The sequence below is a fragment of the Moschus berezovskii genome, chromosome 2 (genome assembly GCF_049115385.1).
Source record: "Moschus berezovskii isolate FMDL1 chromosome 2, NW_MosBer_1.0, whole genome shotgun sequence".
Taxonomy (NCBI): Eukaryota; Metazoa; Chordata; class Mammalia; order Artiodactyla; family Moschidae; genus Moschus; species Moschus berezovskii.
Genome location: NC_142461.1, coordinates 124,635,629 through 124,658,896, shown reverse-complemented (window position 1 = coordinate 124,658,896; position 23,268 = coordinate 124,635,629). Strand labels below are relative to the sequence as shown.

At 37.9% G+C, this 23,268-nt stretch overlaps 2 long non-coding RNA genes across 2 annotated transcripts in view; one reads left to right on the top strand and one right to left on the bottom strand.

The window, feature by feature from the left end:
- Positions 1 to 19,733, bottom strand: part of LOC129537749 (uncharacterized) — a 60,800-nt gene extending 41,067 nt beyond the window's left edge. The window contains exon 1 of the long non-coding RNA XR_008682097.2: positions 19,602 to 19,733. This is a non-coding gene — a long non-coding RNA (uncharacterized LOC129537749). The remainder of the gene's footprint in view (positions 1 to 19,601) is intronic.
- Positions 6,734 to 22,623, top strand: LOC148778618 (uncharacterized). Its single transcript, XR_016035941.1, has 3 exons — positions 6,734 to 6,821; positions 11,021 to 11,074; positions 22,496 to 22,623. It is a non-coding gene; the product is annotated as an uncharacterized LOC148778618 (long non-coding RNA).
- Positions 22,624 to 23,268: the final 645 nt, after the last annotated feature.

Sequence of the window (23,268 nt, the reverse complement as noted above, 5' to 3'; positions counted from 1 at the left end):
AGAAAAACAGAAAAAACAGACTTTCTCAAAATTAAAAAATTTTGTACTTCAAAAGAAACGGACAAAAAAAAGAGGGAAGAGACAACTCACCGAATGGGAGACTATATTTGTAAATCATGTATCTGAACGATTATATCTAGAATATATAAATAAATCTTATAACTTAATAATTAGAAAAAAACAACAATAAAAAAGGGCAATGGATGTGAATAGACCTTCTCCCAAGGAAGATATACAAATGGCCAATAAGTACATGTAAAGATGACCAAAATCATTAGTTACTCCGTTCCGTTGCTCAGTCGTGTCCGACTCTTTGTGACCCCGTGGACTGTAGCCTACCAGGCTTCTCCGTCCATGGGATTCTCCAGGCAAGAATACTGGAGTGGGTTACCATTTACTTCTCCAGGGGAATCTTCCCGATTCAGGGATGGAACCCGGGTCTCCCGCATTGGAGGCAGACGCTTTAACCTCTGAGCCACCAGGGAAGCCCTCATTAGTTATTAGGGAAAGGCAAATCGAAGCCATAATGAGATACCATTTCACTCCCACTAGGATGGCAGTAATGAGGGTTGGCAAAGGTGTGGAGACTTCCCTGGTGGCTCAGACGGCAGAGTGTCTACCTACAATGCGGGAGACCCGGGTTCCATCCCTGGGTTGGGAAGACCTCCTGGAGAAGGAAATGGCAACCCATTCCAGTATTCTTGCCTGGAAAATCTCATGGACAGAGGAACCTGGTAGGCTACAGTCCATGGGGTCGCAAAAAGTCAGACACGATTGAGCGACTTCACTTTCACTCTCAAAGGTGTGGAGAAATCGGAATACTCATACATTGCTGATGGGAATAGAAACTGGTGTAGCCACTTTGGAAACAGTTTGCCCTTTTCTCAAAAAGTTAAATGTAGAATTACCATATCAATAATTCTACAACAAGGTTTATAAGCAAGAGAATTGAAAACATATGTTCGCATCAAAATGTATACTAATGTTAATAGCAGCAATATCCACAATAGACAAAAAGTGGAAACAACCCAAATAGCCATCGACTGATTTATGGATAAACAATGGTGGCACATTCATGCAGTGGAATATTGTTTGGCAGCAAAAAGGAATGAAGTACTGATATATGCTACAACATGGAGGAAGCTTGGAAACATTACGCTCAGGTGAAGGATGCCACTCACAAACTGTCACACGTTGTACGATGCCATTTGTACGAAAAGGTCAGAATAGGCAAACCTTTAGAGCCAGAAAATAGATGATTTGTTACTTAGTGCTGGGTTGGGGTAGAGGGAGTAGGAATAGGGAATGACTACTGATAGTTCTTTTCGGGGTGCTTTTGAGGATGGTGAGAATGTTTGAAAATTAGATGGTGACAGTTGCCCAGTTCTGAAAATATACTAAAAATCACTAAACTCTACACTTTAAATAAGGGTGAATTTTGTAGCATGTAAATTATATCTGAATAAAGCTATTTAAAAAGCATGTGGACAGTTCACATAGGTGGGAATCACAGCTGGATGGCAAAACATCCCTGTTGATACACCGAGGTTGTGGTACCTAATAGAGGAACACACGGCAGCATGAAACCCTGTCCTGAGGAATGCAGGTTATACAAAGGCAATAGAATTCTTCCCTTCAGGGTCAGTTCTGTTCACAGGCAGAGCAAGAACCTTGGGTTTAAGAGGTGTTCAAAGCCCATTTGCTTACATTTTCTCCTCAGTTTATTGCTTCAAGGTCTGAAATGCCTTTTTATAGGTCATCCTGTGGAATAAGTCATGAATAACCTTATTAAAATAGAAATGCTGTGTGTGGAAATGCATAGTACATTAACTTATTAATACTAATAAGAGTAAGCTTATTATGAACTTACTTAGCCATGCATTTCAATAAGGCCCTAAAGGAATGAAATGTTAATTAAAATTGAAAGGAAGCAAAAAAGATCTGGTACCTGGAACACTGCCCCAGGTATGAATTTTAGAAGTAAAATCTGAAAAACATAGATTCAAAATGTGGCATGGCACTAAAGACTACTTTGTTGTTTTTTTTTTCTTTTATATCATAGTTTACCTACCTTGCCTACCTTTCCTGCTATGTAAATCAACATGTAGGCTAGATTTATACAATTTTATTCTTTGGTTCTTTAAGCTCTAGCAGTCAAGTGGGAAATCTAGAATTGTAAATCATAATCCTTGGCAGTGAAAACTTACAGACATGTTTTTAAGAAAGCAAGTGTCGTGATCAGGTGTTTTAGAAATATCATTCTGTCTGCAAGGTGAACAGATTTGTGGAAACAAGACTGATTGTGGGGAGATAGTACAGGGATCATCAACCCACCAAGATGGAATGTCGATTACTTCAAACTGAAAACATCTGCAGAAAGTAATCTTATCAGAACTTCCCTTATCTGACTAAAGCAGTGCCTTATGGGAGCAAGCTGCCACAAATCCAGTCTCTGGGGAAGTCTCTAGTCAGACAGATGGCTGGCCTTGGGCACTGGGGCATTCCAGAAAATTTTATACACAAGCCTCATCAGAACTTTCCATCTTTTGAATCCCTTAACTCCCCCACCCCTCTTCATTAAAATTGTATACAAACCCTTACTCCTAGATGTTTGGAGAGTCACTTCTTATGAGGTGTTCTCACTTGCATGTGAAAATTAACTTTTCTTTTCTCAATCCGTCTGTCATCAATTAATTTTCAGGCCCCTAACCACTTGGATCATTCCAATCCCAAAGAAAGGGAACGCCAAAGAATGCTCAAACTACCGCACAATTGCACTCATCTCACACGCTAGTAGTCATGCTCAAAATTCTGCAAGCCAGGATTCAGCAATATGTGAACCGTGAACTCCCAGATGTTCAAGCAGGTTTTAGAAAAGGCAGAGGCACCAGAGATCAAATTGCCAACATCCGCTGGATCATGGAGAAAGCAAGAGAGTTCCAGAAAAACATCTATTTCTGCTTCATTGACTATGCCAAAGCCTTTGACTGTGTGGATCACAATAAACTGTGGAACATTCTGAAAGAGATGGGAATCCCAGACCACCTGACCTGCCTCTTGAGAAACCTGTATGCAGGTCAGGAAGCAACAGTCAGAACTTTACATGGAACAACAGACTGGTTCCAAATAGGAAAGGGAGTGCGTCAAGGCTGTATATTGTCACCTTGCTTATTTAACTTATATGCAGAGTACATCATGAGGAACGCTGGGCTGGAAGAAGCACAAGCTGGAATCAAGATTGCTGGGAGAAATATCAATAATCTCAGATATGCAGATGACACTACCCTTATGGCAGAAAGTGAAGAGGAACTCAAAAGCCTCTTGATGAAAGTAAAAGAAGAGAGTGAAAAGGTTGGCTTGAAGCTCAACATTCAGAAAACAAAGATCATGGCATCTGGTCCCATCACTTCATGGGAAATAGATGGAAAAACAGTGGAAACAGTGTCAGACTTTATTTTTGGGGGCTCCAAAATCACTGCAGATGCTGATTGCAGCCATGAAATTAAAAGACGCTTACTCCTTGGAAGGAAAGTTATGATCAACCTTGATAATATATTAAAAAGCAGAGACATTACTTTGCCAACCAAGGTCCGTCTAGTCAAGGCTATGGTTTTTCCCATGGTCATGTATGGATGTGAGAGTTGGACTGTGAAGAAAGCTGATCGCCGAAGAATTGATACTTTTGAACTGTGGTGTTGGAGAAGACTCTTGAGAGTCCCTTGTACCCCAAGGAGATCCAACCAGTCCATTCTATGGGAGATCGATCCTGGGTGTTCATTGGAAGGACTGATGCTAAAGCTGAAACCTCAAAATTTGGCCACCTCATGCGACGAGTTGACTCACTGGAAAAGACTCTGATGCTGGGAAAGGTTGGGGGCGGGAGGAGAAGGGGACGACCGAGAATTAGATGGCTGGATGGCATCACCGACTCTGTGGACATGGGTTTGAGTGAACTCTGGGAGTTGGTGATGGAGAGGGAGGCCTGGCGTGCTGTGATTCATGGGGTTGCGGAGAGTCGGACACGACTGAGCGACTGAACTGAACTGAACTGAACCACTTGGACATAAGTTGGTAGAGCACGTTTTTTTTTTTTTTCTTCCAACAATAGGTTGCTGCTGCTGCTAAGTCACTTCCGTCATGTCCGACTCTGTGCGACCGCATAGACGGCAGCCCACCAGACTCCCCCATCTCTGGGATTCTCCAGGCAAGAACACTGGAGTGGGTTGCCATTTCCTTCTCCAAACAATAGGTTAGGAGGCTGTTAAACTAATACTGGTGAAAAGACAGTGGTGGTTTGTACACTCCAATACTCTTGCCTGGAAAATCCCATGGATGGAGGAGCCTGGTGGGTTGCAGTCCGTGGGGTTGCTAAGAGTTGGACATGACTGAGCGACTTCTCTTTCACTTATCACTTTCATGCATTGGAGAAGGAAATGGCAACCCACTCCAGTACTCTTGCCTGGATAATCCCAGGGATGGGGGAACCTGTTGGACTACCGTTTATGGGATTGCACAGAGTTGGACACGACTGAAGTGACTTAGCAGCAGCAGCAGCAGAAGGAAGAGAGGGGTTCCCTGGTGTCTCAGATGGTAAAGAATCTCCTTTATTGCAGGAGACCCGAGTTTGATCCCTGGGTTGGTAAGACCCCCATGGGGAAGGAAATGGCAACCCATTCCAGTATTCTTGCCTGGGAAATCCCATGGACAGAGGAACCTGGGGGGCTACAGTCTGTGGGGTTACAAAGAGTTGGATATAACTTAGTGACTAACACACTGAGAAGGAAGAGCGATGTTTCTAGCAGAATTAACAGGGCTTGGGGTTTGGCTATGGTCGGGAGGGAATAGGGAGAACATGGGAATGAATCCTAGGTCCCTTCCCAGGACTCTTCAAAAACGTAATACCCTGCTGGTATTAAGCAGGGTGAATGGCCTTGAATGGCCTTCAAGATGTGAGTATGCTAAAAAAAACCTGTGAGTTGGGGGGTGGGGCAGGTGGGCAGCTCAAAAGCAGATAACAGAATTTCTCATGGAAAAAAAAAATGTCTTATTGAGCAAAAAACATTTTAGTGAGCCATCTTTGATCTGCATTTGGAGCTTGTCTAAAATGAGCTAAAAAGTGAACAAAGACATGGCCTGCATAATGAAGAAGAATGTTTTGCTTCAGCCAGAGGTGGATGAATCAAGTGTTCTGAGACTAGGAAAAGCAGTGAAGAATAACAGGAGGTAGGGAAGCTGTCCCTGCAAGACATCAGGGGCTAGATCCTGAGCACAAGTGCTGCCTGGTAGCAAGTACTGCCAATGGACAGAGACGTCTGATGTTCAGTTTCATACATAGTATGTGCCATGCTGTGCTGTGATACAATGCCCTTGCATCCCAAGATACACACCCAAATATTTAACCCAATTGCCTGGTATGACTGTGTTTCAGGGAAATACATGAACACACTTGTGTTTTAATTTGCGTTTGTGCAAAATGGATGGTCAGGAAGTGACAGTTAGAACTGGACATAGAACAACCAACTGGTTCCGAATAGGAAAAGGAGTACATCAAGGCTGTATATTGTCACCCTGCTTATTTAACTTATATGCAGAGTACATCATGAGGAATGCTGGGCTGGAAGAAGCACAAGCTGGAATCAAGATTGTTGGGAGAAACATAAATAACCTCAGATATGCAGATGACACCACCCTTATGGCAGAAAGTGAAGAGGAACTAAAGAGCCTCTTGATGAAAGTGAAAGAGGAGAGTGAAAAAGTTGGCTTAAAGCTCAACATTCAGAAAACTAAGATCATGGCATCCAGTCCCATCACTTCATGGCAAATAGCTGGAGAAACAGTGGAAACAGTGTTAGACTTTATTTTTTCTAGGCTCCAAAATCACTCAGATGCTGATTGCAGCCAGGAAATTAAAAGACGCAAACTCCTTGGAAGGAAAGTTATGACCAACCTAGATAGCATATTAAAAAGCAGAGACGTTACTTTGCCAACCAAGGTCCGTCTAGTCAAGGCTATGGTTTTTCCCGTGGTCATGTATGGATGTGAGAGTTGGACCATAAAGAAAGCTGAGAGCTGAAGAAATGATGCTTTTGAACTGTGTTGTTGGAGAAGACTCTTGAGAGTCCCTTGGATTGCAAGGAGATCCAACCGGTCCATCCTAAAGGAGATCAGTTCTGAATGTTCATTGGAAGGACTGATGTTGAAACTGAAACTCCAATACTTTGGTCACCTTATATGAAGAGCTGACTCATTGGAAAAGACCCTGATGCTGGGAGGGATTGGGGGCAGGAGGAGAAGGGGACAACAGAGGATGAGATGGTTGGATAGCATCACCAATTCAATGGACATGAGTTTGGGTAAACTCTGGGAGTTGGTGTTGGACAGGGAGGCCTGGCGTGCTGTAGTCCATGGGGTCACAAATTGTTGGACATGACTTGAGCGACTGAACTGAACTGAACTGATGCAGAATGGATAGGAGAGGAAGGATGTGAAAGAGATAATTGAGCAGTAGTAGGAACTGAAAGACTAAAGTGGGGAGGATGAACCCCCTGACCTTTACCACATCTATTGGGAAGTAGGGTAGCAGGCGGGTGGCAGCCAAAAAACCCCAAGAAAATTATGTTTCATACTCTATGTGAGACACAGGGTAGGGGCAGAAGCAATGCCATTACCAGTCAACTATTGTAGGCTACTCTGAGTGAAGGGGGTGACCAGGACCTCCATGCTGCTGATACAGGGATAAATAGCTAAATGAGAATCTTTTAAATTATCTATTCATAAATCTAACTTCCGAATTTCTTCATTCTTCATTTCTATGCAAAAATGTGAGTATTTTTCTATTTGTGAATGTAGGTTATCTTGGACACACGACTAATGGTTCACAGTACTAAAAAAACTATTTCATGTGTGTAATGTACCAGTTAGGTGGATGAGTTGAGTGTTGGGAACACAAAAGGTAATATTGTCTGGAACAGAAAATAATATTGGACCATTTTTAATCTATGACTCAGAGCTGCAGCGAGACACAGGTTTTTCTTAATAAAGACTTCTGAACTAATGAAAATGTCTAAATTCCAGTATAAAACTAGTGCTTTTCTACCTGGAATATCTATTAAGTCAGTGAAATATATTTTGAAGGAAAATATATTGAATGTCTTATATAATGTTTTAAAGTTTATTTTCTTATACTATTCTCTGCAGAGGCCTCCTTGAAACAGAGCAATTTAGAAGTTAAATTATATACCTGCAAATTATCCTCAGGGGTTATTTTTTAAAAATCATGTCCTTCATTCATGATTTTCATGGAGACATGATTATACTAGCAAATTACTGGCTGTCTCTGTTGTTACCACCAGGAACTCTGATGAAAAATGATTGCTTTCTCCTCCTGTTGAGATCAGTGCAATGTGTAGTATAATACTTTTAATTTTTAAAGAGGATCTAATAGAATACACCATGAAAACAAATGGTAAAATGAAGGTTTTTTAAAGTTGTAAGTTGTAGGTGTTTGGTCTTCTGAATTGTATATTCTACCAATAATAGGTATAAAACTACACTATTTTGGTTCTATGATAATGGATCAATTAAAAAACTTTTAGTAAATCAAGTTTTTTAGATTCAGTGGTAAATTTTAAATTAATTTACTTTTTCAGCAGTGATAGAAAAGTACAAACATAGGCATTGTAGTTGGTCACTGTTATCTGTGTTATCTGTCCATGCACAGTAATTTGCAGTGGTTAGTAATGGTCAGTGTATCACTGAGCTAGCCTAACCTTAATTAGCCTGACATACTAACCAGTGATAGTTAAAATGAAGTTATTTTTTATCTTTGAAAGATTTAGCTTGTCACAAAGGCTGGTTCCTAACATCATCTAATAGAAAAGATATGTTCTTAGATCTTTCACACGAAACAAGTCTACTTTGGCAGTAGACTCCACATACAAGTTTTAAGTAAGAGTCACTATCTCTCAGATTTATGGTGACAGAAAATTTTTGCAATAGCTTCACAAAATGGGAAGTGAACAAAATGTCTCTGTTTTTGGAAATAACAATTCAGGAAATGAAACATAACTAGTCCTTTTATTTTAGCTCCTTTCACCAGTCTGTTAATTACATTGTCTAACCAAAATTGGATGTTTTATTAGAATAATTAGACCTCTCCAGTAGTTTTCTTATAGTTTTAGTTCTCTCTGCCATTTGAAGAAACCTCAAGAAGAGCAATAGATGGTTCACTAATAACATATTCTCCTCCTCTCAGACCCTTAATGCCATAGATAAAGAGTTAGACTCTAAAAGAGTCTATTTGCATGTATGGAATGAAATCATTGAAAGTAAATTTTTAGCAATATTTTTTCCCTGGAGTTTAAGTATTTTGAACTTTTGGGGAAAATTTCAGCAAAGGAAATCCCTTCTTTCTAATGAAAGAAATATTGGGCATTTGTAGGAGTAACCACATTTATCACAAAGAAAAATGGGAGAATAATGAAAAGTTTTATTTTATTAGAAGATGTCAAAATTAATGTTAACTATTATTTTCAATTAGCCCTTATTTCCCAAGAAATTAACACCTGCTATATTATTCAGTATTCTAAAATACAGCAGGTTTCAAGTCTTGAAGTCAGTCAAAAATGAGAAGAATAAAAGATTGTAGCTTAAACTCTCTCACCCCTTCAGCTTCAAAAGATTTATACAAACTTTACCCAGACAATTAACATACCTACTAAAGTTTTGAGTCTCCATCATCAGCCATTTGCAGCATTTGCGGGAGTGGGAGAAATGACAGAAAATTCCTCTCGCGTTTCCCTCCCACACTGTCCTTTCTTCATGATAAAGGTCACAATTTTGCTTAACGATTGGCTTATAGACTGTTGCAGCTAAAAGAGACTCTTTCAGTCATCTAGGTTCATGTTCTTATTTTACACAGAAGAGGAAACTAAGATCCAGAGAATTTAAATGACTTGCCCAAGGTCACAAAACTAAAAATAATGGGACAGGAGCTAGAAAATACCGAGCAGGGAAGAGTTTTCCCTGTAAATTATTTTTGTGTGTGTGGCTGTTAGTCCAAATATGTTAGCCCTAGAAAACGTTAATTCAGGTGAGCCTGCTAAAAGTACTTATTGTTTCTTGATATAATAAAGACAGGGAAAAAAATCCAGAGGAATGAAAAGGGAAGTGGTCCACAGAACAAGTGAGACACAGCATATGTGCTTTGATTTTAAGCCTTTGGGTCAAAATCACAATTACAATCTTGGTAACCAAAAAGAATCTTGATCTTGGAATGCTTGTAGGGACCTGAATTACTCATAAGCCTCTTAGGAAAGAATTCACCCTTTGTTTGATATTGCAGTGATTCTTGATCAGAATCGAGAAAGGCAAGCAAGTCTTGATCAGAAAGGCAAGCAAGCCTCTTTTACTGTTATGAGCCTAGTCATACATAACAAATCCCTCGGAAACCTTTGATTGAAGGACCATCTATTTTGAATGATTTTAGTATGGACTAGATGCTCTACCATTCTTTCCCTATTGGTGCCAGCACAGCAAACCTCACATACTTGTATCAGGGAGTCAGAGTAGCCAAAAATGATAGCATTTCTTTTTTTTTTTTTTTTTTTTAATGATAGCATTTCTAATTGTAGACTTATTCAACTGATGAAATAACTGTGGAACATTTATTCTGAAGTATTGCCGAATCATTGTTCTAAAAGGTTTAATTGAGGAGTACTCAAATGCCGATATTCAGAGTAAAGTAACTCCAGTGAAGTCATTGGTTTTGGACCAAATATTTGGATCATTTGATAACTTAAGTGACAAGCCTAGCTTCTGGTTTTCCTTCTACTCAATTCCTTCTCCTCTGCCCCACCCCCCGCAAAGTATATCTGTTACTGCCAGAGGATTAAAAATTCCTTTCTAATCTACTTTCACAGGTAGGAGACTGACCAAAAGCTCCATGGGGTCTTAATTTAAGTTTTCCACTTTGCTAAAAGATAAGAAAGAAACACTCTACCTTTATTTCTAAAGTCTCCAGGAACAACTTTAGCCTGATACTATATTAAAATCCAACATTCAAAATAATATCTGGCATTTTCTTGACATTCCAGAGGCATACTTGAAATAAGTTATGCCAAAAGGAGCTAAAAACGGTAAAGGAAATTACAGAAGTGTTTGACTATCATCCAAAAGATTCTAACAGAGGAAAATTTCCCCCATCCCACAGTCACCTTAAGGCTTTGTACCAAAGACTGCTAAAGATTTTAACTGGTTGGTGAAATACATAGCAGGTGACAAAACGTTTTTGACGTGGTAGCTAAAAAATTTTCTTTTTCTTTACATACTTGATCATTTTATAAACAAACATAATAATTAGAAAACAATAAAAAATCAGGAGTGGGAAACTGTATTCAATATCCTATGATGAACCATAATGGAAAAGAATATGACAGAGAACATATATATACATACATGTATACATAGGCTTTCCAGGTGGCACTCGTGGTAAAGAACCTGCCTACCAATGCAGGAGACACCAATGCAGGTTCAATCCCTGGATCAGGAAGATCCCCTGGAGGAGGGCCTGGCAACCCACTCTAGTATCCTTGCCTGGAGAATCCCATGGACAGAGCAGCTTGGTGGGCAACGGTCCATAGGGTGACAAAGAATTGAACATGACTGAAGTGACTGAGCATGCACGCACGTGCGTGTGCACACACTCACACACACATATATATATATAAAACTGAATTACTTTGCTGTACAGCAAAAATTAACAGAACATTGTAAATCAACTATATCACAGTAAATTTGTTAAAAATTCAGGAATAATTTATATATGATAGAGTCCTCTATTTGAAAACAGCAAGGCTCCTCAATCTTTTATAGCAAATAGAAACTCTTCAGTGCTCAAGTATTGGATTCTCTGGACTCCTCCTCTGTGTCTCCCTGCCCCCATTGAAATACTGTGAGCAACTTTTCATGCTTACTCTTACGAATCAGTGTGAAATTTGACACTTTCCCTTCCTCATTTCAGATATGACTCATTACTCTTAGTGTAATCTCCAAGGACCAGAAGCTCTACTTAAAAGTGAGTAACAAAAGAAGCATCTTTAATTCAACCTGGTTTACCTAGAGAACTCATAGTCATTATTCATTCACTGCCTTCTTAAGTATGCACTATAAAGCTGAGTGCTTCAAGCTTCTGCTCTTCAGCCTTCCCTGGGGAAACAAATGCAGAGAAGCTGGAGAGGTAAACTGACTGCTACACCTTAGACTTGAAGTTTATCAGCAGTTCTACTTAACAATCCATTATCTCTAGGATGCTGTTGGATTTTAGCTTTGGGAGCATTTTATTTATTTTCAAGATTTTGGATCATCTTTCCTTCAGACCTCTGACTGTGCATATGGAAAGTAATAGATCTGAGCTACTTCTTAAAAACCTTTCTCATTTAAAGCTTGACCCCTTTTCTGCTGTGTGATAACCACTACCCCACCCCCCAGTCTCTCTCACACTTAGAAAGTGCTGTGGAGCTCAATCCACTACAGAAATATTAAATCATCTAGAAAAGCCTGTGGTCTTTCAAACAAGAAGGAAGCATGAATATGATACTCTAAGTAAAATTCTGCTTACCCTGTCTTGAAAATGGGGGAAGGGGGAAACTGAGGCCTCTTTACTTTTCCAAATCCTAGAAACATCTAGTCCTGAGAGAATTTGTTTCTTGGTTTAGAAGCTGAGAAGGGTTTAAGTTAAACAATGATCCTTTTTCCATTTCTTTTTTTTTTTTTAAAAAAAAAAGGCCAGCAGAGGCAAATGTTCTGTTGGACAAATTGTTTCAGCAGATGTTCATTGTCCCAGGGAGAAAACAGACCCTACTTTGCAGCTTAGCATTTGCAAATTTAGAAACTTAAAATATTTTTAACTTGAAATAGTCCATGTGGTATGAGTGAGATGTAAATATTAAAATCATTTCTGTGGCTACAATTAGGTATATCTGATACAGTGATGCAACAATTGTCATCTATCTGTGCTTTTCAAGTTTCTATAGTTTTGTGTTTTTTTTTTTCCCCTCAATCATTTATAGTTTTTCACCTGGAAGAATATTAATAATGTAGTAACATTTTGAGAATACTTATGATGTACTAAGTACAAGTAATTATCCTATGACGTAAGTGCTGTAAGGATGGCTATTTTAAAATGTGGAAACCAAGGATCACAAAGATTAAACAAGTTATCTAAATCACAGATCCAAGGAGTGAAAATGGAATTTGAATGTAGGCATCTGGACTCTAAGACAGGGATAGTCTAACTTTTTTTCTGTAAAGGGCCAGATAATAAATATTGGATGTTTTTTAAGCCATAACACCTATGTTGCAAATACTCGACTCTGTCTTTGCAGAACAATAGCAGCCTAAAACAATATGTAAATGAGTGAGCATGGGTTGTTCCAAGAAAACTTTATTTATGGACCCTGAAATTTCATTTAATTTTCATATGTCACAAAGTATTATCTTTCTTTGAATTTTTTTCAACTGTTTAAAAATGTAAAAACAATTCTTACTGCATGGGCGGCACAAAACCACAAGACAGGCTGAATTTGGCCCACAGACTAGCCTGTCAGTCCTGGCTCAAAGTTCTTAAGGACTGAATTATTTTTTTAGTAGTGTCTTTTTTTTTTATAATTTTTTTTAAAGCAGTTTATAAAACTGTATTTACATTCTAGCATTTTTAAGTTAGACATTATCATAGAAAACTATTTTGGGAAAAAAGATTTGCTTTTTATATTATATGTGTTAGGCTGGAACATATGAAATGTGCCAATATTGGGCTGCTTGACCTATGAAAGTGACAATGTTTCAATATTAATATTTATAAATGTCTGTTGTCTCAGAAGGTAATTCTTATTTTCTTAGAGTAATAAAATATAGTGCCCAGAGAAACATAAACAATTTAAGAATCAGATGTGTAACAAACTAGATGATCATTAAGTTCCCTTTACAATCTTTTCTATGAAATGAATTATGATAGTCTAGGAGTTACAAAGAAAGGGGAACATCATATTACCACCTAATTTCTCTCTGTAAGTACTAAACTGTAATATCTCATTTCGTTTCCATAATGACACTATGCTGCTGCTGTTGCTGCTAAGTCACTTTAGGTGTGTCCTACTCTGCAACCCCATAGACGGCAGCCCACCAGGCTCCCCGGTCCCTGGGATTCTCCAGGCAAGAACTCTGGAGTGGGCTGCCATTTCCTTCTTCAATGCATGAAGGTGAAAAGTGAAAGGGAAGTCGCTCAGCCTTGTCCAAGTCTTAACGACCCCATGAACTGCAGCCTACCAGGCTCCTCCGTCCATGGGATTTTCCAGGCAAGAGTACTGGAGTGGGGTGCCGTTGCCTTCTCTGAATGACACTATGAGATAAGTGTTTTTACTGAGTTTGTATTGAGACAGTCTAGATTCTTGCCCAATTCAGTGCCTTAATCGATGACAAAGTTGGGACCTGAACAAAGATGAAAAGATTCCTCCTTTTTTCACTCACACAACAAAGGCAGTTTCACTGTAATCTGTCAGTACCACTAAGACTTTTAACGTAAAAATTTAAAAAAATATATTATTTTCAAATTCATTGCTAGAAAACCAATTGTAAAGGCATAGTATTAGAACTGCTCTCATTTTCAGTAAACTCTAGAAAACATACATAATTTTTAAACATTTTTGTAGCCACATTTATATTGTTTCTTTGGAATTTTTACACTAATAACCTCTGACTTGGGTATGCTCTCAATTTATTTTTAAATGGAAGAGTGGAAGAAAATGAGAATCATAGCTTTGGTAAACAGAAACTTCATAAGCTAAATGATTACTTAAAACTGATAGGTTTACAAAGTGAGAATTTTAGAGTATCAAGTCTCTTTTTTCAGTTATTAATATATTAGCAGAACTTTTAACTCCTATGTGTACTAAGAAAACAATTATGTATACACTGAGAAAAAAAGCATTTGAAAAGGAAAGAAACTACAAAGTAAAATCAAAAGAAATATCTAGATTAGATCATTAAAATCACTAATACCTTGCTTCATTTATACTTCTCATTCCCTCTCTAAAGAAGAAACCAATAATTTCATCAGTGGCTGCTGAGGAATAAATTATGACATTGGTAAGAAATTCTGAAGAATTCCTCAGGGATAAAAATATCCTCACAAGGAAATTAATTACTCTGAGATACAGTTACCCTGGAACTTTTTTCTTCTTTTCTTTTCCCTTTCTTTTATTTCCTTTTCCCTTTTTTCTTGGCATAGCAAATAAAATAAATTTCAGGCACAGTTGGCTTCTTTCCACTCACAATTTTCCATCTTTACTTTCATGCTTTTCTTTTCTTAAATGCCGTATTGACTTCTCTTACTAACATTATTTCAACTCATCAAACTATATTTTCCTTCATTCAAAATTTACTTTGAAAGTCAGTCTTCTCTAGGATGCACAGCAAGCAAGTTGGAAATAGAGACATCTGCCAGAAAGTGAAATTCAAAAATTAGTAAAAAGGTTCTTGGCAATTCCAAAGAGACAGAGGGTTCACATGAAAAAAATGTATGAACAGACTTTTGCAATGTGGTTGAAGAAAGGGAGATTTTCGATCTTCTGATTTCCACTAGAATGTAATCATAGCAAAATATGATTTTTATCTTATTTACTACTGAATTTTCAACAGAAACTGTTTCTGGAACATGATAGGTGCTCAGTAAATATCTACAGAATGAATGAATGGCTATTGAAAAGTGACTTGGGACATGAAATCAGGAGCACAACAATTAAGCAGATGATATTATATTATTATCTTGCCTTAATGAGTCTTCTTTATTCTTTATTCCCTCATTCACAACGAGGGAAATATTGTACAAGTCACTTGGACAAAGCACTATTTAGTAACATGACATGACATGAGTTTAAAGATAATGTGACCATTGTCATATTTATTTTGTAATAATCAGATTCCAAAAAGCAGATTAGCAGATTATAAGCAGATTCCAAAAAGTTCAATTAAAAATTAGGTGTGATCCTAGAGGCCAATATTATAAATAAAAGGAATGAAGGCACATGAGATTTCAGATTTTAGAAAACAACTCTAACCCGTAATCATACAGTTAGCCAGGACAAGATTTATGAAGCCTGAAAAGCCATGTTTCTCAGTCTCAGCATTATTGACATTTGGAATCTGATACTTCTTTGCAGTAGAGATTGTCATATACGTAATGAGATGTTTAGCAGCTTCCCTGATCTCTATCCGCTAGATGTAGGGAATACCACGCCTCCTTTCTTAGGCAACCAAAAAATATCTTCAGATATTGCCAAATTGAGAACAACTGCTCTGATGGGAAGAAGAGAGATAATAGTCTCAAGTTTTAGAAATACTTATAAGCAAATATGCAAAAAGGAATTTATAAGAGTGATTCAAAAATCACATCACTGCAGCTGAGAAATTTTAAATCCCAGTTTAAAAAACTATATTAAGAATAAAAGAAAGGAACATCTCCTGTGGTTTATCATAGCAAGATAAACTTTGGTGCTCATTGTGTATAGATAAATAATAGGACCATTAACATTATGAAAATATTTTGCATAATCTTCTCCATTTAGACAAATAATCTTCTAATATTACAGACCATTTTTAGGTAAGAGAGAAAGAAAGTACTTTATTCCTTTATGCATTATTCTGATTTCTAAAATTTGGTAAATTTCATATCACAAGAGTAGGGGAAATTACCAAAGGCACAATATTGTTTTTAGAAATATTTGAAATTGTTTTAAAAGTTGTACCATAGACAATCTGAATTTTTATAAAAATAATTTAAAATAGGTGTTGTTAAAAAAACTGCTAAGAGACTTAGTAAGGATCCCTGAAATAATTCTAGAACAATCAAAGACATGCTGAGTGCCTGTAATAGATGAATTGACTATCAAAAACCTTGATTGCATTGTATATGTCAAATTACTCTCCTACTTGACTGGGTTTCCTGAATTGTAGATCAGTGTGATACTAAAATACAGTGAATTTTGATTTCCACAAAGGGTCTGTGAAACATTCTTAGGCTATCTATGTTCTTGCAGACAGACTTGAAAAGCATGGGCAGATTGAGAGTTCAGTTTGTTTTCCCTATACCACCAGGTAACTAACTATTCCCCCTACCTTCAGCTCCTTGTTATAATGCTTTTTGGGAATCTCTAGCCACTCCAGTACTCTTGCCTGGAGAATCACATGGACAGAGGAGACTGGTGGGCTACAGTCCATGGGGTCGCTACTAGTCAGACACAACTGAGCGACTTCACTTTCACTTTTCACTTTCACACATTGGAGAAGGAAATGGCAACCCACTCCAGTGTTCTTGCCTGGAGAATCCCAGGGACAGCGGAGCCTGGTGGGCTGCCGTCTATGGGGTCACATGGAGTCGGACACGACTGAAGTGACTTAGCAGCAGCAGGACTCCTCAAAATGAATGTTCAAAGTCGTTAGACTCAATAATCAATAAGTGGCCTTCAAAGTCTATCATCTTATGGTATTTCAGCCCCTGTGATCTACAAACTGTCAGTGCCAGCCAGTCTCTTTTTAATTAAGGTTGAACAAAAATTTTATAGATTTATTCCCATGCCATCTTAGGTGGACATCATACTTTTTGTAAAATTCTGAATCCACAAAGAAGCAAATCAGTATCAGCTAGTATTTGTTTAGTTTAAAAGTCTACATGCAATAAATGCTGGAGAGGGTGTGGAGAGAAGGGAACCCTCTTACACTGTTGGTGGGAATGCAAACTAGTACAGCCACTATGGAGAACAGTGTGGAGATTCCTCAAAATACTGGAAATAGAACTGCCATATGATCCAGCAATCGCATTCCTGGGCATACACACTGAGGAAACCAGAATTGAAAGAGACACATGTACTCCAGTGTGCATTGCAGCACTGTTTATAATAGCCAGGACATGGAAGCAACCTAGATGTCCATCTGCAGACGAAAGGATAAGAAAGCTGTGGTACATATACACAATGGAGTATTACTCAGCCATTAAAAAGAATGCATTTGAATCAGTTCTAATGAGGTGGATGAAACTGGAGCCTATTATACAGAGTGAAGTAAGCCAGAAAGAAAAACACCGATACAGTATACTAACGCATATATGTGGAATTTAGAAAGATGCAAATGATAACCCTGTATACGACACAGCAAAAGAGACACAGATGTATAGAACAGTCTTTGGGACTCTGTGGGAGAGGGTGAGGGTGGGATGATTTGGGAGAATGGCATTGAAACATGTATGTTGTCATATGTGAAACAGATCACCAGTTCAGGGTCGATGCATGTTACAGGATGCTCGGGGCTGGTGTGTGGGGATGACCCAGAGGGAGGATAAAGGGAGGAAGGAGGTGGGAGGGGGGTTCAGGAGGGGGAACTCATGTACACCCAGGGCGGATTCATGTCAATGTATGGCAAAACCAACCAATATAATATTGTAAAATAATTAGCCTCCAATAAAAAAAAATAAATTAAAAAAAAAAGAAAAAAAAACTAACACTCAAATAATAATAGGATTTATTGTTACACTATTAAGTATATTTACTAGTTTACTAATGTCACAATCATTTTGTTATACCGACAGAGAAGAAATGGTGTGCTAGATGAGAAAAAAATCTGCCTGTCAGATATTGTATCAGTCTGACTTCTGCTCTGCTCCACCCATTCCGCATATTTGCCTGTCACCTTGCTCCAATAAATACAAAATGACTAGGCAAAAATGTTACTAGCATAGATATTTTAAGCATCATGTGGTTAGTTGCTTCAGTTGTGTTCAACTCTTTGTGATCCCATCTACTGTAGAACACAAAGCTCCTCTGTCCATGGGATTTTTCAGGCAAGAATAGTGGAGTGGGTTGCCATGCCTTCCTCCAGGGAATCTCCTTGACCCAGGGATCAAACCTTGTCTCCTCATTGCAGGCAGGTTCTTCACCGCTGAGCGACTGGGGAAGTACATACTTTAAGCACTGTAGTACTAATAATATCCAAAGTGTATTTTCAGGGCAAAGAGAACTTTTTAACAAGATGAAAAAAGGAATGTAAGCTAGAATGAAAATTTTACATTTACATCTTACCTGGGAAGAAGTGCACTGTTTCAAAAATGGTATTAAGTCACACCAAGTGTGCATAACTATAGCCATGCATTTATCTAAATGGGCTGCTTAATTTTACGACTACCTAAATAACAAAATACAGTGTAATGAATTTGTGATAACCGATAATACTGTGATTTATTATTTTACTTAAAAATGTATAGAAATTCTAGAAAGGAGATTCCAATTTGACAAGTTAAAAATAAATGGATGGTTTGCATGTCATATTCAATCATCACTTCATGATAATGATTCATATTATTTCATGTAATAGTTTCCTAACCAGAGTATTGGTTCACAACTGGAAAACCCAGATCATATTATCAGGTAAAGGCATGCTGCATTGCTTTCTTTCCAGCATCAGCGAGGGTCCTTATTGCACAGGTCACCTTTATACTTAGGTGTCTTCAAACTCTGAACAAATGGAAACCTACTTAATGAGACAACAAGCATCTGACCTGACTTGTATCCATGTTGGTGATCTTCCTTGGAAAAGAAATATATTCCTAGGAAATCCAGAGCCATGGAGAAGAGGAGGTAAAGCATGACTTTGAAAGAGAGAATCAATCACAGCACTCAGCTAGGATCCTCTGCAAATTTGACAAAGCTTGTTTTCAACATTAGTCTATGTAAACTGTGTGATGTTGTAAGTTTAAGTTCACAGGATTGCAGAGTTCAACCTGTAGGCTTGTGAAAGTGTGAACTTTAAGAGTGAGAAGGTGATTTGACCTAACAAACTCAATACACAGAGTCCTTGTCAAGCACTGACCCCCACGGTAAGCGTTACATTGCCTGGGAGCAACTAACTTTAAATCAAGAATTGCTATTTTCCTTCCTGAGAAATAAGAGTGAATTTTTTGTTTGTATCACATTTGGTCCATGTACTCACAATGAGTACAAGGACCCCTATTTTGTCTTCATCTTTAAGACACAATCATGTGGAAAATAGCCAACAGATAAGAGAGAGATTTTGTTTTAAAAGAGAGACAAGTAACCAAGTTAACTTGTTATGTACTTTATACATAAGATCAACAAGTCTGCCTTTTGAAGTTCACAAATATAAAGTCCATGTCTCAGCTGGAACCAGTCAGATTTGAAATCTTTTCTCCAAATAGAAATAATGATATTTGCTTTCATAACAATGATTTTAGAAATTTCAACCCTAAATACACTCACTTCTCCGTTTACATGTATCCACTATTTAGAAATCAATGAAAAATGAACTCTAGAGCCTGTTTCATAGACCTCCATTATTAGGGTTACCTCTTTAAAAAAATCTTTTTCCTCAGAACCTTCATCTGGAAGAAAAAGTCATTTTAGCATGCTTTTACTTGAAAACGATCCCACATAAAATCATCATTTCATATTCACTCATTCACTCATAAAAGCATTTAAGTGATTTAGGAAAAGTTAAGCATGAGGGAAAGGATAGCACTTTCAAATAAATCCAAATCTTACCTGGTAAACTGAAATGGAACAACACCCTGAAATCCTTCTTGACTTGCTTCCTCTCCTCAAGGGACGACTAAATCACAGCAGCCAATATTCTTAAACCCTGAAAGAAAAATCAGGAAGCTTGATCTGTGCACATAATGGCCTGCACAATGTTAAGAAAGCGCCGTTTCTTGGCAACTAGGAAACAATCCTTTTCAATTAACTCAGAGCAATTGGCCCACGTTTGTTGTTAAACAGAGTAAAGAAAATGCACTAAGAACTCAAAAGAACCTTGGTAATAGCTCACCAAGAAAGTCAGGGCAGTTTGTTCATTTTGAAAAGCATTTTTAATTAATTGACTGCCCATTCCACTGGCCTATCCCTTTCCTAAGAACTTTTATTGACCTACCTGTTTCACTTCCCTGTTGCATATTATTTACTTAAAACCTTAGTCCTGAAGAGTTGGATTTGTTGTTGCAAAAACACAGTGAAAAGGTGAAAGATAATTCTAGCAAATCAGGGGGGTTTAATGTTATCCTGCATACTATATTTTGCTTTCTAAAACATCAGCTTGAATGTAGCCCTGAGTTCTCACGTAATTCAAAACAGTTGTATCTTCTATTCTTTTCATTGTTAAAGACCACCTCCAGCAGGCACTAATTTCAGGTGATATGTAGGAAGTGTAGCTGGGCTAGGTTGATTTGTGTTGATTTAACTATTTGGGGGGGATATGAATCATATATAAATACATAATTGTCCTTGGGGAGATTGGTTTCAGCTCCCTGCCCCCCACTGAGAGTAACAAACTCCATGGATGCTCAAATAACCTATGTAAAATGGCATAGTATTTACATATAACCTGTGCACATCTTCCCCTATGCTTTAAATCTTCTCTAGATTACTCCTAATACCTAATACACTATGAATACTATGGAAATAGTTGCCAGGCAGGTAACAAAGTCAAGTTTAGCCTTTTTGGAACTTTCTAAATTTTTTTTCTTCAAATATTTTTCATCCATGGTTGATTACATCTATGAATGTAGAACCTACAGATATGGAGAACCAACTGTACTTGTGAGAATTTGATGAACTCTTTGGATGATCTTCTTAGGGTGCTTTGCATTCTCCCATAAATATTTGAAATTTAATTTATTAACTGGGGTCCATATGTGGGACCCTTACTTAAGTATTTCTATTCCAAAAGGCAAGTGGTGAGGAAAATATGTTTTACATAGATAATTTGTGTTGCTAATCAGATTTTACCATTGCAAATAGTAAAGCTTTAACTATCAAGTATGTTTGTATCTCCAGAGTGAGAAGACATTTTAACATAGATAATCTCCATATTCAACCATGTCAAAATGGATAAATTTTCTTCACACAACCCCTTCCTCCCATTTTGCCAAGGTTGACCAAGAGTATATGTTACGGTGTTTACTATCAACAGCTCTTTTCTTTTTCCTTTTATCATCCAGATCTCCCTAAAATGTGTATCATTCTTGTCATGCTATCATTAATGGGCAATTCTTCTTAGGTAATATTTTTTAAAAATATAACCTTTTGGAAGGATTGTCTCCACACAAAGCACTTTATCTGTTGATGGGAATTTGAGGCAGTGTTGCACACTGTTGAAGGTGATCTATTTAAGTAGACCTTCTGGCACCTTCAAATCACATTCTCAACAGCTGTATACACTTTCCATGGATAAACTGGCTGGGATAATTTTATAAGTGTTTCTTCAACCTTTGTACTGACTCTTGCACTTGTTTGCTCTATGACCTCAGGTAGATTTGTTAAACATTTTGTGTCTCAGTTCCCTTATCTGTCAAATGAAGTTAATAATATTTACATCATAAGGTTATTTTGAGGATTGATTAAGATTGTATATGTAAAGCTTAAAACAGGGCCCAGCAAATGGTATATACTCAAAGTTAGCTAAATTGTTAACACTGTTGTGGTTGTTTGCATTTCTGAACTGAGTAACTTTCAAGGTCCTTTTCAGATTTCAGATTTCCAAAATCAAATATAATCCTGAAATAAAAATCTTAAGTTACGTAAACAAAGGCTTTTGAGACATATAAAATGACTCTTCTTCCCTTTTTTATAGATAAATCCCCATTCATCATCTAATATGTCTAATATTTAGAACTTTTATATGCCCTTTCACTAACAGAGAAAAATGACAATTGTTTTGAAAAGTGAAAAATGTCTTTTTCTTTCTGAAAAAATGCATTCTTGTTAAACAGATTCACTTCATTTAACTAAATTCAGAGAGAAGCAGAAATTCTGCAAGAATCTTTTCTCACAAGACATTTTATCACATGCAATACAATTACTTTAAAAATTACAACTTTTCTTCTTATATTCTTAAAATGTATGGACCTTACTTCAGTTTTTGGCATCCATTTAGAAGTATTTTTAACCAGCAGCTGCAGATCCTAATATTTGAGAGGTAATACATGCTTTTGAGTATTTTCTGTAAAAACAGTCCAGCCAGAGTAGGCCATAAAGACTCCATCTGATCCTCTTCAGCTTAAAAGGCAGGTTTAACCCTAGGTCTTGGCAAAATGCATTGTGCAGCTTCCTCAATCAAATACCACGCCATCTCTCTGCTAGGAGAAAATTCAAAATTATTTTGAGAGACCAAATAAACCAGCCTTCTTTGGAAATATTGGATTCAGCTACTCAAGTAGATATTAATTATCATATACTTGGTACATAACAGTGCCTCCCTTGTTCTTTATTTCTAGCAGTCCTATTTGCCTCAGTATCTTGAAATAACAAATTCTGGAACAGTAGAAATTACCTATGAAATGTGCAAAAAAACTGAAAGGACAATATTTGTTTAAAAGTGCTGAACTCTGGAGATTTTAACAGAAATACTCTGGAAAATTTCAATCCAATGTCTCTCTTTACAGAAGATTGGGTATAATGTGAAAACAATGCTGCATAAGCTACTGGGAAATGTGAATTCCTCATCAGAAATTCTGTAATAGCCTAAGTCTCAGAGTTATTTCCCTCCTACACTCTGAGAGGAGCTACCCGACGTCTGAGGTCAGGGGCAGTGGCCGAGAGGAGCTACCCCACATCTAAGGAGCGGTGGCTGTGCAGGCACAAGCGGGCCGAGAGGAGCTACTCCACATTCCAGGTCAGGAGGGGAGACCTTGTCCAAGGTAAGGAGCAGTGATTGTGCTTTGCTGGAGCAGCCGTGAAGAGATACCCCACATCCAAGGTAAGAGAAACCCAAGGAGGACGGTAGGTATTGTGAGAGGGCATCAGAGAGCAGACACACTGAAACCATGATCACAGAAAACTAGTCAGTCTGTTCGCACTGACCACAGCCTTGTCTAACTCAATGAAACTAAGCCGTGCCATGTGGGGACACCCAAGACGGACGGGTCATAGAGGTCTGACAGAATGTGGTCCACTGGAGAAGGGAATGGCAAACCACTTCAGTATACTTGCCTTGAGAACCCCATGAACAGTATCAAAAGGCAAAAAGATAGGATACTGAATGAGGAATTCCCCAGGTCGGTAGGTGCCCAGTATGCTATTGGAGATCAGTGGAGAAATAAATCCAGAAAGAATGAAGGGATGGAGCCAAGGCAAAAACAATACCCAGTTGTGGATGTGACCGGTGAGAGAAGCAAGGTCCAATGCTGTAAAGAGCAATATTGCATAGAAACCTGGA